The sequence below is a fragment of the Eleutherodactylus coqui genome, unplaced genomic scaffold (assembly GCF_035609145.1).
Source record: "Eleutherodactylus coqui strain aEleCoq1 unplaced genomic scaffold, aEleCoq1.hap1 HAP1_SCAFFOLD_193, whole genome shotgun sequence".
NCBI classification, from domain to species: Eukaryota; Metazoa; Chordata; class Amphibia; order Anura; family Eleutherodactylidae; genus Eleutherodactylus; species Eleutherodactylus coqui.
Genome location: NW_027102034.1, coordinates 1 through 25,833, shown reverse-complemented (window position 1 = coordinate 25,833; position 25,833 = coordinate 1).

Here is a 25,833-nt window from a genome sequence, read left to right as displayed (position 1 = left end):
AGAAATGGCTGTAAGGTTGTATACCATTCTTGACGATCAAAGCAACAGGTCCCTTGCCAGCTCTACTTTCTTCGACATCTTCAACATTGAAGGACATAGCTCTCCATATTCACTTAAGACTTGCACAGGCATGACTGAAGAAGCTGGGAGAAGAGCTACTGGTTTTCAAATAGAATCCATGGATGGTGAAACATCCCTGCCTCTACCTAAACTGATAGAATGTAATCAAATTCCAAACAACAGAGAGGAGATTCCAACGCCTGAAGCAGCATTACCACATAAGCACTTGAAGACCATGGCCCATCTCATCCCTGCCTTAGATCCTAAGGCTCAAATAGTGCTTCTGCTTGGAAGGGATATCATAAGAGTCCACAAGGTCAGAAAACAGGTAAATGGCCCTCACAATTCTCCATTTGCACAGAAACTAGACCTAGGATGGGTCATTGTAGGTGACGTCTGCCTAGGAAATGTCCACAAACCATCCACGGTAAATTCCTATTGCACTAATACACTGGAAAATGGACGTCCATCCTTTTTCCAGCCTTGTCCTAACAGGTTCCTTATAAGAGACACACCTAACAGTATTTCATACTCTGACTCTACGGAAATTGGGACCCATTTCTGTGACGAAGACAGAGACCACTTAGGATGCACAGTGCTGAAATCCGAGGCAAATCTACATCAAAACCTGCGCCATTTAGCACGGATTTGGTGCGAATCTTGTAGCTGCAGAAAATCCAGTGAATTTGCAAGGTGTGAAGAAACCAGAAAGCTGGAAAAGTCTCAAAACACATCCAAGAAACATTCGCTGTTTTTCAACTTTAGGCCACTCCCACACAAACGTTTGTAAACACGCTGCGTTTTTCAGCGTTGAGAGCAGCGTCTTTACAGCATATTTTCTGTAGTAACATGCAGGCAGAGTACGGCGATGACATCACTTTTTTCTCTCTCCCAGCGGCATTACAAGAGTAAAAAACACACTCCAGAAACACGCTGCAACGCACGAAAGTAGAACAGGCAGCGTTACTTTTAGCGACCGTTATAAAAGCCAAATGATCTTTTTGCCACACACAGCCAAACGCAGTGCGGGCATCTTTTTTTGTTTTTCGACACACATAGCCAATTGCACCACAAGCCAATTGCACCCACAAGCACATTTCTTTTTTTTTGCCACACACAGCCAATCGCACTGCGGGCATCTTTTTTTTCCCTTTTTGCCACACACAGCCAATCGCACTGTGGGCATCTTTTTTTTTTTCTTTTTGCCACACACAGCCAATTGCACTGCAGGCATGTTTCTTTTCTTTTTGCCACACACAGCCAATCGCACCACAGACATCCTTTTTTTCCCACATACAGCCAATCGCACTGCGGGCATCTTTTTTTTTCTTTTTGCCACACACAGCCAATCGCACTGCGGGCATATTTTTTTTTTCTTTTTGCCACACACAGCCAATCGCACTGCGGGCATCTTTTTTTTTTGCTTTTTGCCACACACAGTCAATCGCATCACAGACACCCTTTCTTTTCCACACACTGCCAATCGCACTGCGGGCACCTTTTTTTTTTCTTTTTGCCACACACAGCCAATCGCACATGCGGGCATGTTCTTTTTTTCTTTTTGCCACACACAGCCAATCGCACTGCGGGCATCTTTATTTTCTTTTTGCCACACACAGCCAATCGCACCACAGACATCCTTTTTTCCCCCACACACAGCCAATCGCACTGCGGGCATCTTTTTTTTTTCTTTTTGCCACACACAGCCAATCTCACCATAGACAGCCTTTTTTTGCCACACACAGCCAATCGCACTGCGGGCATGTTTTTTTTTTCTTTTTGCCACACACAGCCAATCGCACTGCGGGCATGTTTTTTTTTCTTTTTGCCACACACAGCCAATTGCACTGCAGGCATCTTTTTTTTTTTTCTTTTTGCCACACACATCCAATCGCACCACAGACACCCTTTTTTTCCCACACACAGCCAATAGCACTGCAGGCATCTTTTTTTTTTCTTTTTGCCACACACAGCCAATCGCACCATAGACACCCTTTCTTTTGCCACACACAGCCTATCGCACTGCGGGCGTCTTTTTTTCTTTTTGCCACACACAGCCAATCGCACCGTGGGCATCTTTATTTTCTTTTTGCCACACACAGCCAATCGCACCACAGCCACCCTTTCTTTTCCACACACTGCCAATCGCACTGCGGGCATCTTTTTTTCTTTTTGCCACACACAGCCAATCGCACTGCAGGCATCTTTTTTTTTTCTTGGGCATCTTTTTTTTTTTTCCTTTTTGCCACACACAGCCAAACGCACTGCGGGCATCTTTTTTTTTCCTTTTTGCCACACACAGCCAATCGCACCACAGACATCCTTTTTTTTCCCACACAGCCAATCGCACTGCGGGCATCTTTTTTTTTTATTCCTTCTTGCCACACACAGCCAATCGCATCACAGACACCCTTTCTTTTCCACACACTGCCAATCGCACTGCGAGCATCTTTTTTTTTTATTCCTTCTTGCCACACACAGCCAATCGCATTACGGGCATCTTTTTTTTTTCCTTTTTGCCACACACAGCCAATCGCACTGCGGGCATCTTTTTTTTTTTTTCCTTTTTGCCACACACAGCCAATCGCACCATAGACACACTTTTTTTTCCCACACACAGCCAATTGCAGTGCGGGCATGTTTTTTTTTCCTTTTTGCCACACACAGCCAATCGCGCTGCGGGCATCTTTATTTTCTTTTTGCCATACACAGCCAATCGCGCTGCGGGCATCTTTATTTTCTTTTTGCCACACACAGCCAATCGCACTGCGGGCATCTTTTTTTTTTTTCTTTTTCCCACACACAGCCAATCGCACTGCGGGCATCTTTTTTTTTTTCTTTTTGCCACACACAGCCAATCGCACTGCGGGAATCTTTTTTTTTTCTTTTTGCCACACACAGCCAATCGCACTGCGGGCATGTTTTTTTTTTTCCTTTATGCCACACACAGCCAATCGCACTGCGGGCATGTTTTTTTTTTTCTTTTTGCTACACACAGCCAATCGCACCACAGACATCCTTTGTTTCCACACACAGCTAATCGCACTGCGGGCATAATTTATTTTTTTTTCCACACATAGCCAATCGCACTGCGGGCATCTTTTTTTTTTTTCTTTTTGCCACACACAGCCAATCGCACTGCGGGCATCTTTTTTTTTTCTTTTTGCCACACACAGCCAATCTCACCATAGACAGCCTTTTTTTGCCACACAGCCAATCGCACTGCGGGCATGTTTTTTTTTTTTTTTTTTGCCACACACAGCCAATCGCACTGCGGGCATGCTTTTTTTTTTTTTGTGCCACACAGCCAATCGCACTGCGGACATGTTTTTTTTTTCCTTTATGCCACACACAGCCAATCGCACTACGGGCATGTTTTTTTTTGCTTTTTGCCACACACAGCCAATCGCACTGCGGGCATCTTTTTTTTTTTTGCTTTTTGCCACACACAGCCAATCGCATCACAGACAACCTTTCTTTTCCACATACTGCCAATCGCACTGCGGGCATGTTTTTTTTTTCTTTTTGCCACACACAGCCAATCGCACTGCGGGCATCTTTTTTTTTTTTGCTTTTTGCCACACACAGCCAATCGCATCACAGACAACCTTTCTTTTCCACATACTGCCAATCGCACTGCGGGCATCTTTTTTTTTTCCTCCTACTTGCCACACACTGCCAATCGCACTGTGGGCATCTTTTTTTTTCTTTTTGCCACACACAGCCAATCGCACCACAGACACCCTTTTTTTTCCACACACAGCCAATCGCACTGCGGGCATGTTTTTTTTTTGCCACACACAGCCAATCGCATTGCAGGCAGGTTTTTTCTTTTCTTTTTGCCACACACAGCCAATCGCACTGCGGGCATATTTTTTTTTTCCACACACAGCCAATCGCACTGCGGGGATGTTTTTTTTTTCTTTTTGCCGCACACAGCCAATAGCACTGCGGGCATGTTTTTTTTTTTCTTTTTGCCGCACACAGCCAATCGCACTGCGGGCATCTTTTTTATTTGCTGTTTGCCACACACAGTCAATCGCATCACAGACACCGTTTCTTTTCCACACACAGCCAATCGCACTGCGGGCATGTTTTTTTTTTTCTTTTTGCCACACACAGCCAATCGCACCACAGACATCCTTTGTTTCCACACACAGCTAATCGCACTGCGGGCATAATTTTTTTTTTTTACCACACATAGCCAATCGCACTGCGGGCATATTTTTTTTTTTTCTTTTTGCCACACACAGCCAATCGCACTGCGGGCATCTTTTTTTTTTCTTTTTGCCACACACAGCCAATCTCACCATAGACAGACTTTTTTTGCCACACAGCCAATCGCACTGCGGGCATGGTTTTTTGTTTTTTTTTGCCACACACAGCCAATCGCACTGCGGGCATGTTTTTTTTTTCCTTTATGCCACACACAGCCAATTGCACTGCGGGCATGTTTTTTTTTTTTCTTTTTGCCACACACAACCAATCGCACTGCGGGCAGCTTTTTTTTTTTTTCTTTTTGCCACACACAGCCAATCGCATCACAGACACCCTTTCTTTTCCACATACTGCCAATCGCACTGCGGGCATGTTTTTTTTTCCTGTTTGCCACACACAGCCAATCGCACTGCGGGCATCTTTTTTTTTTTTTCCTTTTTGCCACACACAGCCAATCGCATGACAGACACCCTTTTGTTTTCCACACACTGCCAATCGCACTGCGGGCATCTTTTTTTTTTCTTTTTGCCACACACAGCCAATCGCACTGCGGGCATCTTTTTTTTTTTTTTCTTTTTGCCACACACAGCCAATCGCACCACAGACATCCTTTTTTTTCCCCGCACACAGCCAGTCGCACTGCGGGCATCTTTTTTTTTTCTTTTTGCCACACACAGCCAATCGCACTGCGGGCATCTTTTTTTTCTTTTTGCCACACACAGCCAATCATCACAGACACCCTTTCTTTTACACACACTGCCAATCGCACTGCGGCATGTATTTTTTTGTTTTTTGCCCCACACAGCCAATCGCACCACAGACATCCTTTTTTTTCCACACACAGCCAATCGCACTGCGGGCATCTTTTTTTTTTCTTTTTGCCACACACAGCCAATCGCACTGCGGGCATCTTTTTTTTTTTTTCTTTTTGCCACACACAGCCAATCGCACCACAGACATCCTTTTTTTTCCACACACAGCCAATCGCACTGCGGGCATCTTTTTTTTTTCTTTTTGCCACACACAGCCAATCGCACTGCGGGCATCTTTTTTTTTTCTTTTTGCCACACACAGCCAATCTCACCATAGACAGACTTTTTTTGCCACACAGCCAATCGCACTGCGGGCATGGTTTTTTGTTTTTTTTTGCCACACACAGCCAATCGCACTGCGGGCATGTTTTTTTTTTCCTTTATGCCACACACAGCCAATTGCACTGCGGGCATGTTTTTTTTTTCTTTTTGCCACACACAACCAATCGCACTGCGGGCAGCTTTTTTTTTTTTGCTTTTTGCCACACACAGCCAATCGCATCACAGACACCCTTTCTTTTCCACATACTGCCAATCGCACTGCGGGCATGTTTTTTTTTCCTGTTTGCCACACACAGCCAATCGTACTGCGGGCATCTTTTTTTTTTTTTCCTTTTTGCCACACACAGCCAATCGCACTGCGGGCTTGTTTTTTTTTCCTGTTTGCCACACACAGCCAATCGCACTGCGGGCAACTTTTTTTCTTTTTTTCCTTTTTGCCACACACAGCCAATCGCACTGCGGGCATCTTTTTTTTTTTTTTCCTTTTTGCCACACACAGCCAATCGCATGACAGACACCCTTTTGTTTTCCACACACTGCCAATCGCACTGCGGGCATCTTTTTTTTTTCTTTTTGCCACACACAGCCAATCGCACTGCGGGCATCTTTTTTTTTTTTTCTTTTTGCCACACACAGCCAATCGCACCACAGACATCCTTTTTTTTCCCCGCACACAGCCAGTCGCACTGCGGGCATCTTTTTTTTTTCTTTTTGCCACACACAGCCAATCGCACTGCGGGCATCTTTTTTTTCTTTTTGCCACACACAGCCAATCATCACAGACACCCTTTCTTTTACACACACTGCCAATCGCACTGCGGCATGTATTTTTTTGTTTTTTGCCCCACACAGCCAATCGCACCACAGACATCCTTTTTTTTCCACACACAGCCAATCGCACTGCGGGCATCTTTTTTTTTTCTTTTTGCCACACACAGCCAATCGCACTGCGGGCATCTTTTTTTTTTTTTTGCCACACACAGCCAATCGCACTGCGGGCATCTTTATTTTTTTTTCTTTTTGCCACACACAGCCAATCGCACCACAGACATCCTTTTTTTTCCACACACAGCCAATCGCACTGCGGGCATCTTTTTTTTTTCTTTTTGCCACACACAGCCAATCGCACTGCGGACATGTTTTTTTTTTTTTCTTTTTGCCACACACAGCCAATCGCACTGTGGGCTTTTTTTTTTTTTTGCTTTTTGCCACACACAGCCAATCGCACTGCGGGCATCCTTTTTTTTTCTTCTTTTTGCCACACACAGCCAATCGCACCACAGACATCCTTTTTTTTCCACACACAGCCAATCGCACTGCGGGCATGTTTTCTTTTTCTTTTTGCTACACACAGCGAATCGCACTGCGGGCATCTTTTTTTTTTTTTTTCTTTTTGCCACACACAGCCAATCGCACTGTGGGCATGTTTTTTTTCTTTTTGCCACACACAGCCAATCGCACCACAGACATTCTTTTTTTTCCACACACAGCCAATTGCACTGCAGGCGTCTTTTAAGATCTATTTCATGGAAAAACGTCTTCCAAAATATATAGATTTTTAGGGCTCAGTCAGAGGAGCGGTTTTTCCCCGCATCCATAGAACAAATGCTTTCTAATGAATGTGGTCACATATCCATTTTTTACTAGTGAACAATTCGCCCCTGCAAAAAAAAAGGACAACGTTTTTTTGATTCGCACAAAAATGCTGTTTTCGTGCAAATGGATGCAACTTTGACAATATGAAATCTTAGTCAAAGCCCTTAAATGAGCCCTAGATGCAGAAAAAAAAAATTAAAATATATATATTTTAGCTGTGATTGGTCAAAGCGCTCAACCAATCAGGAAGAGCTGTGGCAGAGGAATTCTTCAGCCTATATATGTATATATTATTATTTTTTTCCTTAAAGAGAAACCATGGCTGATTTTCAGGGGAGGGCTTATATTTCAAACCCTTCTCTGAAAATCACTGCAGGGGTTGCCGGCATCCTATGTGTTCCATTGAAAGCAATGCTACACGGACCTGCATTCACGCGTGTTTGTGCACATATGTGGGTGCGTGCTTTGTGCGCACCTATGTATGGCACACGCACACACTCATCTGAATGCACCCTTAGGGCTCAGTCAGTCGGGCGATTTTTCGGTCCCGGTCACGCGATTTGCGGATGCGCATCCGTCATGCGATCCGCAAATCGCAGGAGAAAACACCCCTGTGACTAAGGCCTTATAAAGCAAAAAATACGATATATACAGTTAGTTATATCGTCTTTTAAATGTACATTTTCTTTTGCCCTATAGCTGCCATGCAGGGACTAACGTTATGCCAAGACTCATTTTATTTGATAGTCTCTATTGCCATTATCGCTACTATTGGTTTTATTACTATGAGGGCTCTTTCACACGGCCGTTGGTGTTTTGACGTGTGCCCACCGGCGCCATAAAAACGTGTGAACGGGCACAGAAATCGAACGTTTGTGCGCCCGTTCAGACGGCCTGAGCCCAGTGCATATACGCTGAAGCGGCAATGCCGTTGGGCAGGGGAAGAAGACAGTTTAGCTCTGCTAAGCTGTTCTCCCCCTTCCCTTCCCCTCACCGACTCTCTGCAAAGGGAGGAGGCGGGACGGGGCAGGAGCTAGTGTGCCAAGCTCCCGCCCCCTCTCCGTCCCTTGTTGGCCGCCAGCAATAGGAGGGGTGGTGCTTAGCTCCGTCCCCGCCCCACTCCCTCCCATTGCAAACAACTGGCGAGGGGCAAAGAGGAGGAGAGAAGGGGGAGAGAGTTCAGCAGTCACGCTGCTAAACTCCCTCCCACCTCCCCTCTCCGGCAGCTGTCATTGGCTCCCATAGGAGTCTATGGCAGTGGCTATATTCCGGCCGGGAAAGATAGTTCCAGGACTATCTTTCCTGCGTGGCATAAAAGCGCCTGGTATATCACACTACCAACTACTGTCCACGTCACCTTTTACTCCACTGTGACTCTACACCATATATGAATGTGTTGTATCGTGTAACCCCAGCAAGTACTGAGGAAGACGTTCCCAAACCCCCAGACGCGGATACAAGCTGGTTTTAAATGAAAAAAAACTGAGTTTTTTTGACAAAACACCCGAGATCAAGCAGTCCCACTTCCATTTTTATCCCATTTCCTCTTCCCCGGGGGCGCTCCATCCATTTTTCTTCCCCTCCTCCACACTATTGTCACTATAGGGGGATGTCCCCCCTGTAAGGGTTCATGTCCACAGGTGTATATATAAAACACTCCGGGTCTCCCGCAGTGTTGTACACATATATAGCCAATACACTCCTCCGGCAGAGACCTTTTATGGGCTGTGTATGGCACTGCGTATGCCTGGGAATCTGTCGTCACGCACATGCGCAGTCTGATTTTCTCTTTTTAATTCCCTGCTCTGAACAGCGCAGGGATGTGTATGGAAACGCTGCCTGTATCAATGTATTGTGTATGGACAGCGTATTGATACACAGCCCAAACAAGGGCAGTGTGATACACAGAGAATAGTGCATGCTGCAATTTATTTCCCTTGCGTATCGATAGGCAGTGCCCACACGCAGGTGTGTATGGAGCAATGGAAGCCCATATACTTTCATTGCCTCCATTCTCTGCATATCACTCATGCGTGCAATGCATGCGGAATTCGTGGCGGGAAAACGCCCGTGGACATGAGCCCTAACTGGGGCTGATATGGATGCCTCAGCTATAGTGGGAAAGTGTGAAATAGAAAAGAGGCAATATAAATGACCCCCCAGGAGGTGTTTGATGTAAAAATAAATAAATACAGAATTAAATATATATTAAATAAAACGACTCAACACCGACGCCAGCCAAAATCAGCGCTATTTGCGCCCTGTAATCTAAAACTATACAAATTCTATATCTATACAGCGAAACCGAAATGAGGAACCCATTCCCTACTTTATTTTAGTGTAAATATTCTAATTTTACAAATAAACAACTATTATTTAAAAAAACAACATTTTTTAGCTTATTACTAGATATTTAAAAAAAAAAAAATAAATAAAAAATGGCCCTATATGTCATAGAAAGAAAAATGCAGCAAAAATCATTTTGGTAGCTAAAGAAAACAAACAAAAAATAGGGGAGTAAAATCACCATACGGGTAAAATCCAGAAAAAGTGGTCCTTAAGGGGTTTTAAAAAAATGATTTTTCACAGCAGTTTAGCAGCAAAGCGCATCAAAAAGACACACAAAAAAAATGGAAACCCAGAGAGATGTGACACTTATCTGTGAGCGGCCAGAAGCTCCTCCGGACAGGGATGATGTAGGCAGCTAACAGCGAGCAACAGCGGTTATATCCACGTAACGTCCACCTGCAGCGTCCAGAAGCTCCTCTCAGACAGGGATGATGTAGGCTGCTAACAGCAAGCAGCAGCGGTTATATCCACGTAACGTCCACCTGCAGCGTCCAGAAGCTCCTCTCAGACAGGGATGATGTAGGCTGCTAACAGCAAGCAGCAGCGGTTATATCCACGTAACGTCCACCTAGAGCGTCCAGAAGCTCCTCTCGGACAGGGATGATGTGGGCAGCCAACGGTAAGGAGAAGTTATGGGGTGTAGCAGAGGCAGCAGAGCTCCGGTGACTGTTGTAGTGCCGCTGCTGCAGGAACTGCCTGTGTGGACGGGTTCTATCTGCTTCTAGAACTGCAGACCGCTGTGACCTCACAAGAATTCTATAGAAACCCCTGTGACCTCACTCGACCGCACATACACACACCCTCACAGGTGGGCAGGACCGGCCGCAGGCCTCTCTAACCAGGATCTTCTATACACGTTTTAGGCTCATTTCTCACATATTGCGTAAATCCACACTGGAATTCAGCAGAATAATCCACAACAAATTCTGAGGCTTTTGGCGCAGATTTCACTCATATTAAAATGAATAAAATCCGCCTTGAAATATCCACAACCTGCAGAGCATGCTGGGAAGGGGAAAATCCGCAGCGAGACTCCAATCCACGGCAGATTGTTTTCCGCTGTGAGTGAAATCCCCATTCACCGGTATTTGACTCTAATTGGAATTTCGGTGCTAAATCAGCAACCAAACCGGACTATGACCCTTTCACCAATATTTGGCTATATGTTCTGATGAAGCGCCCCATATTCAGCCCAGCGTTACGCAGCTTATGCCGCCATACTGCAATGTGTGAGCCGCGTTTGTTGCTACTTGGGGAGGGCTCTGTAATACGATTTCTGTCAAAAACCTAAAAAATACGACAATGCGGGATTTTCACCATCACAAGATCAGATCCGCATGACACTGCAGGTACAGATTCAGTGTAATGCGTTCCTGTAGGCGAATACTACAAGGAATATCACAGTGCAATATAGCATAAACATGTGATAATCACTCACATTAACACCCTGCAGGGACCTGAACTTAATAAAAAGGCTAGTGTAATAGAATCGTGAGGGTTAAACATCATATATCTTGTAAGATAAGAGGAGAAGCCGTCACATTACTGTTCCCCTGCCCCCAGAAACCGGCGCTACCAGGGTCCTCCACCGCTCTCCTGCCCCCAGATACCGGCGCTACCAAGGTCCTCCACCGCTCTCCTGCTCCCTGATGCCAGCACTACCAGGGTCCTCCACCGCTCTCCTGCCCCCTGATGCCAGCACTACCAGGGTCCTACATCGCTCTCCTGCCCCCAGATATTGGCGCTACCAAGGTCCTCCACCGCTCTCCTGTCCCTTCATGCCAGCACTACCAGGGTCCTCCACCGCTCTCCTGCCCCCTGATGCCAGCACTACCAAGGTCCTCCACCGCTCTCCTGCCCCCTGATGCCAGCACTACCAGGGTCCTCCATCGCTCTCCTGCCCCCAGATACTGGCGCTACTAAGGTCCTCCACCGCTCTCCTGCCCCCAGATACCGGCACTACCAGGGTCCTCCACCGCTCTCCTGCCCCCTGATGCCGGCGCTACCAGGGTCCTTCACCGCTCTCCTGCTACCTGATGCTGGCGATACCACCCTTCTCTCGCCTTCATTTATCAAAGCTGTCTGAAAAAAAAATTTGGCCTTGTTGCCCATAGCAACCAATCACAGCACAGCTCTGATTTCTGAAACGGCTCTAGTTACATGACAGCTGCGCTCTGATTGGTTGCTATGGGCAACAAGGCAGGTTTGTCTTCTAGATAGATTAGATTAATGAGCCCGTCTGTTCTTCCTGTCCCAGCGCTGACATGTCCGCACCACATACGATGCGGTGACCTGCAGTAACGCCAAACCTGCAGGATGCTGCGATTACAAAAATAGCCACTGACCCAAGAAACGCCCGACTAAAAGAGAAACCCCCCACAAAGGATCCCTGTAGTGTTTATGGAGCTCCACACTTCACTGTTGATCTACTGCTAAAATCCGGCCGCAGGGTTTATGGAAAAAAATAATCCAGAAAAACGTCACGAAAAATACGTCACTATAAATGCGCGGGAGTAAAAGCGTCCGTAAAGCGTATTCACGTGTCGCAGTCAGGGTGCGGCTGAGAACCACATCAAAGACCGCGTGTACTTTTACCTGTAAAAACCATGTGACCAAAAAACACATCTCACATCTGCGGCAAAACTGGCGGGGTTCTTAGATTTGGTGTGACTATACCCTTACACACCGCGCTCCGCACCGCGTGCTTTACACTGTATTTACACAGGCCAGTGCGATATAGGTGAGAGAAAATCGTATATATATATATCACAGTTGTAAACCTGCGTTTTTCAGGTTTCTGCGAAACGTTCCCATGTTCAAAATGCGCTATTCGCATCACTGTAGGTGCGATTTTAAACGTGAAAAATAATAAAAAAGAAAGAATGAGCAGTTCTTGCAGTGGAATTGCCTCAAAACAGGACATGCTGCGTTATTTTGCACTTGCACTTGTGTGCGCCGTGAGGTCACAACCGCTGCATGGACAACGAGTAACGTGAATATTCCCACAAAGAGACAGTTCATCTGTGCATGCGCCAGCGGAAGACCTCGCGGCGCACATGTGAGACTTGGCAGCGCTACATGGATGACGCCTACTGTGTTATCCACGGCTAAGGAGTTGGGAGGGGTGGACTTTGGAGCCGAATAAGCTGCTAGTAGATGGTTCAGCCCGCCCAGCTGATCGCTCCGCCTATTTTGGCCATAAAGGCGTGAAGATTTTTGGGGTATTTTCATCTCCAATTTTCAAAAGACATAACATTTTTTTCCGCTGACTTGGCGTTATTTTGGGAGACAAAATGAACAAAATTAGCATTTTGCCTCTGCTTTTTTAAGGGTTTATATTTACGTTTTTTGCTGTGCAAGATGAATAGCGCGTTCAATTCACTGTACATGTCGTTACGGATACCAAAATTGTGGGTTTAAATATATATATTTTTTAATGAAAGGAGAAAGTGCGTAAAAGAGTTTTCTTGTTAATTTAAAGGGGTTGTCCCGCGCCGAAACGGGTTTTTTTTTTTTTTAAACCCCCCCCCCCCCCGTTCGGTGCGAGACAACCCCGATGCAGGGGTTAAAAAAACAACCCCCACAGCGCTTACCTGAATCCCGGCGGTCCGGCGTCTTCATACTCACCTGCTGAAGATGGCCGCCGGGATCCTCTGTCTCCATGGACCGCAGGGCTTCTGTGCGGTCCATTGCCGATTCCAGCCTCCTGATTGGCTGGAATCGGCACGTGACGGGGCGGAGCTACACGGAGCCCCATAGAGAAGAGGAGAAGACCCGGACTGCGCAAGCGCGGCTAATTTGGCCATCGGAGGGCGAAAATTAGTCGGCACCATGGAGATGAGGACGCCAGCAACGGAGCAGGTAAGTATAAAACTTTTTATAACTTCTGTATGGCTCATAATTAATGCACAATGTACATTACAAAGTGCATTATTATGGCCATGCAGAAGTGTACAGACCCACTTGCTGCCTCGGGACAACCCCTTTAACTTTACTTCTTTTTTTAACACCATTTTTTTTTTATGTCACTGTGGGGGATTTGAACCATAAAAGCTCTGTTTGCTATGATGTTGCACTGCAGTACTTTTGTAGTGCAGTGCATTATTGCTTACATTAGGCCAGTCTCTATGTACAGGTCATGTGCCGCACAGTGTAATGAGAGACACAATACTGTCCAAAGTCACAACTAAGTTAGGCTAACTTCACACGGGTGAGCGCGATACGGGGCTGTGAATCCAAACCACCATATTGCGCCCCCACCATGTGAATTCACAGGGGTGCGAGGCGTTTTCATGTGAAAACAGCCTTGCACGGCTTCCGGGAGGAATCAATCCTCTGCCGCAGCTGTCGCAGAGCATGGGAGGAACTCTGCAATCGCTTTCCTCCCCCATTGCTGCCGCCGGCCCCATTGAAAACAATGGATGCTGGGATGCGAGATCACGCAGCCAGATAGAACATGCCGCGGTTTGTTTCCCGCATCGCTCATGTGTATGACTCCATTCAGAAGGTGGTGGTTCATATTTGTGCGTCTCAAAATGCACAAATCTTGAGTGATTGTATCCCCCATGTGAAGCAGGCCTTATGGCGCCCATAGTTCAGGTCTGATGTAGTCCGGGGATGTGAGCGGGACTTTTCAGCCAGCGCAGGCGCATTCCCTTGGAGATCAGTATGCGCGCACACTGACTGAAGAATCACACAGACCGCGTGCCAACTTCCAGGGGCTACGCCGCAGGAACCGTGAGCTGGGGAGGTAAGCAGAACACACCCCGGACTCCTCCTAACCTGTCCTATGTGCACCAAAACTTCATAGTGCTTATAGGGGACGACTGGTTGCTTTTAAAGGGGTTGTCCAATTACCAGACAGAATCTCTTTAAAGCTGTGTTCACACATGGCGTTTTTCAACGGCAATTAAAAACTGAATAAAAAAAAAACTCTACAAAAAAACGCCATGTGTGAACGCGGCCTAATAGGGCTGTCTGTACTAAATTAATAAATCGCAACACTTACCACTCTGATAGGATCCAGCGCTGCAGTACTGGTGTTTGTTGTGACAGCGGCCACCGCAGGTAGTCAGTTGATTGCAGCCAATCAGAGGCTGCTGTGTCACGTTCATTTCCTGTAACTACAAGAGACTGGATACGGCACTGACAGGTCAGCAATAATTATCTTTCTATATATCAGCACAGGTTATGTAGAGCCATGACCCGGGATGAGTACTCCCCTCTGCCGTCCGTTGGTTCGCTCCTTTTTCGCCCGCCGCCGGGTCCAGTGCACATGGCTTGTTAGTGCCGCCGAGCCTCGAACGTCGTTCCATCGTGACCCCCAAAGTCTGAGGGAGATCCCGAACCCAGCAGCTCCATGGGGAAGCACGGAGACCTCGAGTACGAGCGGAGCGGTGAGAGTTGGAAATGCACCAGGCGGATAACACGATAGATGAGCCGGAGCTCGACATGGAGGAAGAGGAAGCCACCGAGGAGGAGATGTCATTCAGTGAACCGGAGGACTACATGGACGACATGGTGGATGAGGATGGCACATAGGGGTGAAGGGAACCGGGAAGCCCCACTATATGTAATGGGCCACTAGGCCTTAGCGTATTGCAGTTTACAGCTGCTGTAGCTCCCAGCGTGCACATATAGCAGGGGCGTAACTAAAGGCTCAGGGGCCCGGATACAAAAGTTCAGCTTGGCCCCCCCTTTCTTTACCGGCACCCATACCTAAACCGTGCTGCATACAGCTGCAAAGCAAATTTCCATACATGATCTGGCGCCGTGGCATTTCCAAACATGACTTATTTCTGGACCCCTTAAGCCTCTATCACACATGGCCCTGGCAAAGCACCGCGCTTTGCCGCCATTTTACCTTCGTTTTCGGAGGCAGCGTTTCTGGCTGCAACAGTGGCTTTAGCACACCACATCATTGATGAAGTGCGCTATAGGCAAAAAATAAAACAGACAGCGCTCGAAAAGCGCCCCGTTTGAGCACATGTCTGTGAGCCCCCATTGAAATCAATGAGAGCGTTATACTGCGATTACCACGGCGTTCAAAACGCCGCTGTAATCATTGAAAAAAAAGTCTGAATGAGAGTGGCTTCAGGAATCACGGCCCGATATCGCGCTCGCCAATATGCGAATTCACCGCGGATGCGAGGCATTTTTGTATCAAAAATGTCTTGCATCACTCCGGGGAAGTAGTTTCAACAGAGAAACCTGGCATCGCATTGCATGCACCCAGCACATGGTACGATGATGCCGCCGGCACCATTGAAATCAATGGGAGATGTGATGTGAGGGCACACACAAAGAAAGGCTGCAGGGGCCTTGTATACCTGTATATATGTACAGCTGGTATAAGTTATACATCTCCTGTATATTGTCCAGCAGGATAATGCTTGGCCGCGCACACAAAGGCGTCACAGGAGCCTCCACAACATTGTCACAGTTTCGTGGCTGCCTGGGCACCAGATTAATATATGGGACCATCGTTGGCGCCAACTACGACAGACAACAAGTTTGGACGATCTAGAGGCTCAGTAACAGCAAATGTGAAGCGATGAGCTGCAGGGTATCATACAGAAAATATGTATATCCATGCCCGCCTATATCACACCTTGTACCAAGCTAGAGGCAGTACAACAGGATACTAGAGCCTCCATGCCCACCCGTATTATATCTTATATACAAGCTTGAGGTGGCCCAACAGGGTACTAGAGCCTCCATGTCCGCCCGTATCACATCTTGTATCTAAGCTAGAGGCGGTACAACAGGATACTAGAGCCTCCATGCCCGCCTGTATTACATCTTATATACAAGCTTGAGGTGGCGCATCAGGGTACTAGAGCCTCCATGCTCACCTGTATCACATCTTTTGTCTAAGCTAGAGGCGGTGCAACAGGGTACTAGAGCTTTCATGCCCGCCCGTATCACATCATGTATTCAAGCTAGAGATGGTACAACAGGCTCCAAGAATCTCCATGCCTGCCTGTATCACATCTTGTATCTAAGCTAAAGGCGTTACAACAGGGTACTAGTGCCTCCATGTCTACCCGTATGACATCTTGTATCCAAGCTAAGGGCGGTACAACAGGGTACTAGAGCCTCCATGCCGACCCATATCATATCTTATATACAAGTTAGAAGCAGTACAACAGGATACTAGAGCATCTTTGCCCACCTGTATCATATCTTATATACAAGCTAGAGGCGGTACAACAGGATACTAGAGCCTCTATGTCCACCTGTATCACATCTTATATACAAGCTTAAGGTGGCCCGTATCACATTTTGTATCTAAGCTAGAGGTGGTACAACACGATAGTAAATTATCCATGCCCGCCCGTATCACATTTTATATACAAGCTTGAGGTGGCCCATCGGGGTACTAGAGCCCTTATGCCAACCCATATCACACCTTTTATCCAAGCTAGGGGTGGTACAACAGGGTACTAGAGTCTCCATGCCCGCCTATATTATATCTTGTATCTAAGCTAGAGGCAGTAAAACAGGGTACTAGAGCCTCCATGCCAACCTGTATCACATCTTGTGTCTAAGCTAGATATGGTACAACAGGGTACTAGAGCCTTAATGCCTGCCAGTATCACATCATGTATTCAAGCTAAAGGGGGTACAGCAAGATACTGGAGCCTCCATGCCTGCCCTTATCACATACTGTATCCAAGCTAGAGGTGGTACAACAGGGTACTAGAGCCCTCATGCCTGTCCCTATCACATACTGTATCCAAGCTAGAGGCAGTACAACAGGGTACTAGAGCCTGCATGCCCACCCATATCACTTCTTGTATCCAAGCTAGAGGCTGTACAAAAGGCTCCAAGAGTCTCCATGCCCGCCTGCATCACATCTTGTATCCAAGGTAGACGTGGTACAACAAGATACTAAGCATCCATGCCCACCCATATCACACCTTGTATCCAAGCTGGAGGTGATACAACAGGTTACGTGAGCTCCCATGCCCACCTGTATCACATCTTGTATCCAAGCTAGAGGTGGTACAACAAGATACTAGAGCCTCCATGCCTGCCCCTATCACATATTGTATCCAAGCTAGAGGCAGTACAACAGGGTACTAGAGCCTCCATGTCTGACCATATCACATCTTCTATCCAAGGTACAGGTACCGTATTACAACAGGGTACTAGAGCCTCCATGCCCGCCTGTATCACATCTTCTATCCAAGCTAGAGGCGGTACAACAGGGTACTAGAGCCTCCATGCCTGCCCGTATCACATCTTCTATCCAAGCTAGAGGCGGTACAATAGGGTACTAGAGCCTCCATGCTTGCCCGTATCACATCTTCTATCCAAGCTAGAGTCGGTACAACAGGGTACTAGAGCCTCCATGCCTGCCCGTATCACATCTTGTATCCATGCTAGAGGCAGTGCAACAGGATACTAGAGCCGCCATGCTCCATCTCATCTTGTATCTAAACTAGAGGCGGTAGAACAGGGTACTAGAGCCTCCATGCCCCCCTATTACATCTTGTATCCAAGCTAGCGGTGGTACAACTGGGTACTAGGGCTTCCATACCAACCCATATCACACCTTGTATCCAAGCTAGAGGTGGGACAACAGGGTACTAGAGTCTCCATCTGTAGCACAGATTATATCTAAGCTAGAGGCTTAGCAACCAATCACAGCACAGCTGTGTTTGGTTGCTATTGGTAACAGAGACAGTTTTTATAACAGTGTGGTGCCATGATCCGCTCTGTATTTACACACACAGCTCTTCTATATGCACAGCACAATATAGGCTGTCAGATAGGCTCACCGCGGAGATCTGTCTGCTGGCTCTTGCTCCCGCGGTGAATCTCCGCAACGCCTGTGTGAGATCAGCCGCGCCGGCTGGGGGGCGACTGATAGCACTGATTTTAAATCCCCGCCTGCTGAAAGCTCCTCAGAGCAGTGCAGGAGAAGAGGCGGCTGGACACGGCTGAGCCCTGGCAGCTGCAGAGAGGTGAGTATACATTGTTTTTTTTTTTATTTTTACACATTTTTAGGATGGTTTTCAGGGAAGGGCTTATATTTTAAGCCTTTCCCCGAAAATCACTGCAGCCCTTGCCAGCAGCCCATTGCTTTCAATGCAGTCGGCTGTATTGCCGGCTCCATTGAATTCAATGGGAGAACATCTTTCTCCTCTTCCACAGCTGTGACAGCTATGGCAGAGGATCACTATCTTCATATATGTTCTCAGTGGGGTCGGCACTGCTGCCACCGGCCACATGAAGCACAAGGTGAAACCCCCGGATGCGACAGCATACACAGAACACCAGTTTGTTCTATAATTTTCACCGCAGGCGTTTTTCTGCATGTAAAATTTGCCCATGTGACCGCTCACATTGAAAAGCATTGGTTCTAACTGGTGCCAATTTTTGGATGTGCGGAAAAACGCCGGTTACAAACGTCCGTGTGACTGCGCCCTAAGCTGGAACTTTGCAAAACTTCATACAGGTGGTGTATGAACAATGAACATTCTTTAAAAACTTCAGAAAAATTGAAGATATTCGAGCAGGCACCCTCTCCCAAATTAGGTCATCTGACGTGGAATGAAGCCCTCCCTACATAACCGCAGAGATGATGTCCCCCTGGACAACAGATGAACGCTGTGACCAATAACATTAAAGTGGTTTTCTGTGCTCAGGATAGGTCATCAATAGTTGATCAGTGAGGGTCCACTATTTGGGATCCCTACCAATCAGCTGACTGAAGAGACAGCAACACTCGGATAAGAACCTCTGTCACTTCAGTCGATGCCAGGCACAGCACCATACACTGTACAGTGCCTGTGCCTGGTACTGCAGTTCAAGTGAAATGGACTGAGCTGCTCTCTAGCCATGACTGATGAACGTGATGTCACATGCCTGAGAAGAGGATGTGGCACTCATCAGAGCACAGCATTTCAATCGGAGGGGATCCCAAGCCCTGCACCCTCCATGATCAACTATTGTTGACCTACTTTTAAGGATAGGTCATCAATAGTGTAGTCCTGGAAAACCTTCTAAGTAATAACATACCTCTTGGCTCCTTGAAGGTTGTGACACAGCAACTTCATCGTCCTGATTAGTTTGTTCAGCATCTTGAAGCTCTGGATGCTTGGGTTGTTTTTTTGCTGCGACCTAGGGCGATAAATAAAAAAGTAGAGATTTGTGAAACGCTGTATGGATAAGATACAATATAGCCGGCTTCACACGGGCGAACCGGATTCCGCATGCGGAAGGGCCTGCAGCCGATTCGGGCTATGAAGCCGGTGACCCCACATACCTGAATTTTCTGTCCGTCGGTCATGTGCTGTAGTTTTTTTTCCTTTTTTAATGCTTGTATTTCCGGTGCAGTCGCTTAGCAATGACGCGGGTACCCGCGGGCCATACACAATGTTAGCTGCGTATGGGCTGCGGGTTGGACTGACTCCACTGACTTCAATGGAGGCCGTCTGTGCGGAGTCCGTAGCAAAATATGGCATGCGGCAATTTTTCCCCTGGTCACGGAATACATAATTCGTATCTGCGAGTGTGAGCAAAAATGTGATTTAACATGGTTTACAATGTGGAGAGCGGGAATCGGGAGCCAAACTTCATCTGCCGCAAACCTGGAAGGACCGCTGCAGGCTCCCACAGAGAGAGTAGCAGCAGGCCACACACCGCACTCCTCATACCGCTGGTAGCGGGAGCTCCGGCAGCTAGACGCACCTCAGAGAACCACGTGTGAGGGACCAGCGGCTCCCCATCAGTGACAGAGCGCGAGACGCTCACAGCACTCCTCTGCAGGTTGAGGTACTCCCGGGTGTCAGAGAAGACCCCCTGACCCCGGGAGAAAGAAGCTGCACAGCTAGGGTTGCCACCCTTGTCACGAAAAAATACCGGCCATGGTTAAAAGGGGGCGGGGCTTGGGTGTGGCTTATCACGGCATTCTGCTGGTGATAGTGCCCCCTAAGCTGCTCCACTGGTAATAGTTCCCCCCTTGGTGCCCTTTCCCACAATTGAAAATTCTGACCGCACATCGCTATATACAGGAGATGCCCAGAGCTCTGCTACATCTCAGTGTGACTTTTCTGTAATGTGGCGCAGGCTGCAGCAGAGCTCTGCTACATCTCTGTGTGACTGCTCTGCCCACTGCCCCTCCTGCAACAGTTGTGATCCAACCTGGAAAGTTGGTGTCACTTACTGACTGCTGTACCCTCACCTGCTAGTACCCAGGCCACCAGGAATGACAGCAGCCTGTGCCTGACCTCTGGATGCCGTACAAGTATGCCATATACTGCCATCCAGTGCACCTACAGCGCCATTCAGTGCTCCTGTAGCCTCATCCAGTGCTCCTATAGCTCCATAGTATGGAGCTATAAGAGCACTGGATGGGGCTACTACAGGAGCACTATATGGAGCTACAGGAACACTGTATGGAGCTATAGGGGCACTGTATGGAGCTATAGGAGCACTGTATGGAGCTATAGGAGCACTGTTATTGTATGGAGCTATAGGAGCACTGTATGGAGCTATAGGAGCACTGCATGGAGCTACTACAGGAGCACTATATGGAGCTATAGAAGCACTGGATGGGGCTATAGGAGCACTATATGGAGCTACAGGAGCACTGGATGGGGCTACAGGAGCACTATATGGAGCTACAGGAGCACTGTATGTGGCTATAGGAGCACTGAATGGGGCTACTACAGGAGCACTGTATGGAGCTATAGGAGCACTGTATGGAGCTATAGGAGTCCATACAGTGCTCCTATAGCTCCATACAATAACAGTGCTCCTATAGTAGCCCCATCCAGTGCTCCTACAGCCCCACGCACCCAGTGCTCCTATATTGACTGTCTGCAGTCAGGCACCGTTCAGGCTCTTTTGTGTGTCCCACACTCCCTGGGACCCAGACTCCCGAGTCCCCACTCCCCAAGCAGCGAGCAGCCCCCTCCTCGCCACCATACTGACTAGTCTTCTGTTCTGCTCTGCAGCCTTTTTACCTCTCTCTCAGTCACGGTCTCACCACCAGACTCACCCCTGCCTGTACAGCCACCAATGTCCAAGGTCCGACCAAGTCCCGAGTCAGTACTCCCACTCCTGAGTCCTGACTCCCGCCATACACACGCGGGCTGTATCTCTCTGCTGCCTGCGCACGCTAGTAGTCCAGGAGGCTAAAGCGCATGTGCGAGACTTCCTGTGCTCTGGCGGACACTTGACAGGGGCGCGTCATGAGCATAGTCTGCTGGCTGCTGACTGACGCTGCCCTGTATCATGGGTTGCCTCCTGCAGACTATACAGGCCAGTATTTTTGTCGCAGCCTGCCGCAGTCCCCGGGGCCCGATAATAACACTGGCCTGTAATAGGGCCGGTAAAAAAAAAATACCGGCACCAGCCTGGGCGGTAAAAATACTGGCCAGACCGGTGATTTACAGGTCGGGTGGCAACCCTATTCACAGCGGAGGCACGGCAGCTGGACCTGCAGAGTGCTGGTGAAATGACTGCAGCATCTACCAGGGTGAGTCCCCTGTTGCTCTGCTACACCCCGCACAGCAGAGCCGGCAGCGCATACACCAAGAGGCCACTCAGAACCACAGGGGCACCACATAGGACTGACGGCACCCTGCATATGGCCTCTTATAATAGAGTCCCTACTGCCACAATACCTGCAAGCCTTGTAAGGCCACCACCTGCACTAAGGCCGGACTCTCCCACCATTCCTAGTTGGCTCCACCCCACAACCAGTGCCAGCTCTGTAAAAGGGCATTCTCCACCTTGTGTGGACCCATGCAGGGTTCTCTATCCCTCCCAGCACTGTGAACAACACCTCACCTACATTGGTCAGTGCTGGTAGTTCATGACCCACTGCAAAGCTCTAAGTTTTCTCCAACTGCAGTACACCTTGCTAGATATACACAGTAGGAGGAATTTGTTGCCACCTAGTGGTCAGTATTGCTATGACAAGCAAAAAGCAATCGTGCTTTAGTTACAGCGCAGACGAAAGCTTGTCGTAGCCTCTGCAGTACAACATACCTATAACGCACGCATCGCCACACCAGTGCATCCTACCAAAAGTGTATCAAGAAAGAGACTCTGGTTTCTAAATAGACTCCAAAATAACGACTAAACTTTCCAACGAATTCTGAGAGCTTAGCCAGAGGACAATTACTCTTCAAGACAGGATGGACAATGCTAAAAGTAAAAAAAAAAGTTTTGAAAAGTAAAAAAAAAGTTAAAAAGCTTACCTTTCATCTCCCCCCACCGGATCATATCCGCGAGGGAGCATGAAATGACTTACATAGGGCCCCCGGACTTATCCGCGGACCTTACCCCAGCTTCTGCGCACGCGCCAATCGCCAAAATTGCGGACGCATTCGCGAAAGTCAAAGATTGCCCGGGAAATTCAAAATCTCCCTCCTCCTGGCTACAAAACTTAGCCGAGAGCCTGAAGATTTCACGGGGGCCGTGGTGAGCGGTTCCTGATCACGTGTTCGCCGTTAGCCAGTGGATAATGGCGATCACGTAAAAGTAAAAAAAATGTGAAGCTTCATCTCCCCTCACCAATGCGATCGGTGAGAGGAGATGAAACTTTTTACCAGAGGCTCCGTATTTGCACCCCGACGCGATCTTCCTCTGTGAACTTTCCCTGATTTTGCACATGCGACCACCGGCAAAACACTGGACGCATGGGCAGGAGGCGGGGAGCCCAGGAAACGTAAAATCTCCTTGCTCCCAGCAACCAATGGTCGCCAAGAGCCTGGAGCAGTGACCTTGTTGAGCGGTCGCCGGTCACGTAATAAAAAGGTAGGATAAAAAGGATCTACATTAGGCCGGTGTCACATGACCGGATAGGAATTACGGATTCCACATGCGTCTGATCCGCGGTAATACGCAGATCAATCGCATTGGATTACACAATTCCGCTCACATTAGCGGGTTGGAATTGCATAATCCATTCGCAGAAAAGAGAACGCAGCATGTTCTATTTTACCGCGGATATCCGCAACATAGAGCCCATTGTGCTCCATGGTCACGGATATACCCGCAGCCCATACGCTACTACATTGTATATGGGCAGTGGGTACCCGCGTCATCGCTAAGTGACGGTGCGGGAAAAACAAACAACAAAAAAAATGTACTGCGCATGACCGCCTGTGTGAGTAGGCAGTTATGCGCAGTATATTAAGCGGCCGTACGCAGGGCCACAGCCGGGCTCACAGATGGGATCCGTTGCGGACCTCCGCAAGCGGATTCCACCTACGGCTGCGTGAGCCCGGCCTTATTCAGACCGCTACCTGTAATACGTAATTTACAAGAAGCCCCGGGAACGCTCGCCTTCCTGCAGTTCCAGGAGCAGCTTATTGAGCGTCTTCTGTGTGAGACCGCCGCACCTCATTAAGCTTACGGAGCCTCACAGAGTGATACTTTTTACACCCCATACCCGCCACTGAGGTCACAAAATACCCCCAAAAAGCATGAGAGGAGGGGGGATACCGGTTTAATTACCCCAAGCAGCCTCCGTAATTGCCCCTGTCTTCGGAAATACCACACAGTTCATATTATTACTTTTATCTAAGATTTGGGAGCAAGGGGGGGGTGGAGGGAATTTTTTTTTACGTGTCAATTTTTATTCCGTACAAGTGAGCAATGGGGCCTGGGATTTATTCAGTTGTGCCCTGCAATCCAACGGGTGTTCCCTCCATTGCAGGCCTTGCTATGTGTCCTATAAGTAGATTAGGGCCACAAGGGGTATGTTTTTGAACACGGGACAAACGGGGGGATCCATTTTGGGGTTAACATCTTCATTCTTATGTACACTGTACAAAAAAAAACTGTTTTTAAATTGACAAAATTGCCCAAAAAATTAAAATCGTAATTTTTCCTTCTGCTTTGCTTAGATTCATTCAAATACTGTGGGGTCAAAATATGCAGTACACCCCTAGATGAATTAGTTAAGAAGTCTAGTTTTCAAAATGGGGTCATTTGTGGGGGTTCTTTATCGTTTTAGATGCTAAATAGCTCTATAAGTGGGAGATGGGGCCTGGAATTTATTCCGTTGTACCCTGAAATCCAACGGGTGTTCCTTCCATTATAGGCCTAGCCATGTGTCCTTTAAGTAGATTAGGGCCACAATGGTTATGTTTCTGAACACGGGACAAACAGAGGGATCCATTTTGGGGTGAATGTCTTCATTCATTTGTGTGCTGTACAAAAAAAAACAGTTTTTAAATTGATACAATTGCCAAAAAAATGAAAATTGTAATTTTTTCCTACTGCTTTGCTTAGATTTATTCAAAAATTATAGGGTAAAAATACACAGTACACCCCTAGAGGAATTTGCTAAGGATGTAGTTTTCAAAATGGGGTCATTTATGGGGGTTCTCTGTCGTTTTGGCTGCTCAAGAACTCTACAAGTGGGCAATGGGGCTTAAATCACCTTCATGCTAAATTTCTGTTCTGAAAGCCACCGACTACTCCTTACATTTTGGGCCCCATTATGCATCCAAACATAAGAATAGGGCCACAATGGGTATGTCTCTGAACACGGGACAAATAGGGGTATCCATTTTGGGGTGAAAGTCTTCATTCATATGTGTGCTGTACCAAAAAAGCTGTTTTTAAAATGACAGAATTGCTAAAAAAAGGAAAATCACAATTTTTTTCCTTTTGCTTTGCTTGAATTAATTCAAAAACTGTAGGGTCAAAATGGGCAGTACACCCCTAGATAAATTCGTTAAGGGGCCTATTTTTCAAAATGGGGTCATTTGTGGGGGTTTTCTATTGTTTTGGACGCTCAAGGGCTCTACAAGTGTGCTATGGGGCCTAAAACGCCTTCAAGCAAAATTTATGTTCTGAAAGACACTGACTACTCCTTTCGGTTTTTGCCCCGTTGTGCATCCAGGCATAAGATTAGGGCCCCAATTGGTATGTTTCTGAACACAGGACAAACAGGGGGATCCATTTTGGGGTGTCAATCCTCATTTTCTTTAAAATGACATATTTGAAAAATATGAAATTTTATTTTTTTCCCCTCTAAATTGAATTAATTCCTGAAAAAAAAAACCTGTGGATACATTAAGGGGTGTAGTTTTTAAAATGGGGTCATTTGGGGGAGTATCTATCATTCTGACACCTATGAGCCTTTGCAAATTTGGCTTGCTGAAAGAAAACAAAGTGTTCCTCAAAATGCTGAAAAGTAATGTTAAATTTGTACGTCATCTAAATGGTTAAAAAAAACACAAGTTTTTCAAATGTGCATTTAGAATAAAGTAAACAGATGGAAATATATATCCTATCAAAAAATTTGTACAGTATATTTGGACATATTTGAGATATTACAGTTGAAAATTTTTCCAATATTGGCACTTTTAATAAATATACACAAATGCTATGGGTCTATTCTTACCACCTAAATGAAGTACAACATGTGGCGAAAAAACAATGTCAGAATCACTTGGATATGCAAAAACGTTACGGCATTATGCTATGTTGAACGACGCATGTCAGATTTCCAAAATTTGGGTCCGTCACTAAGGCGCAA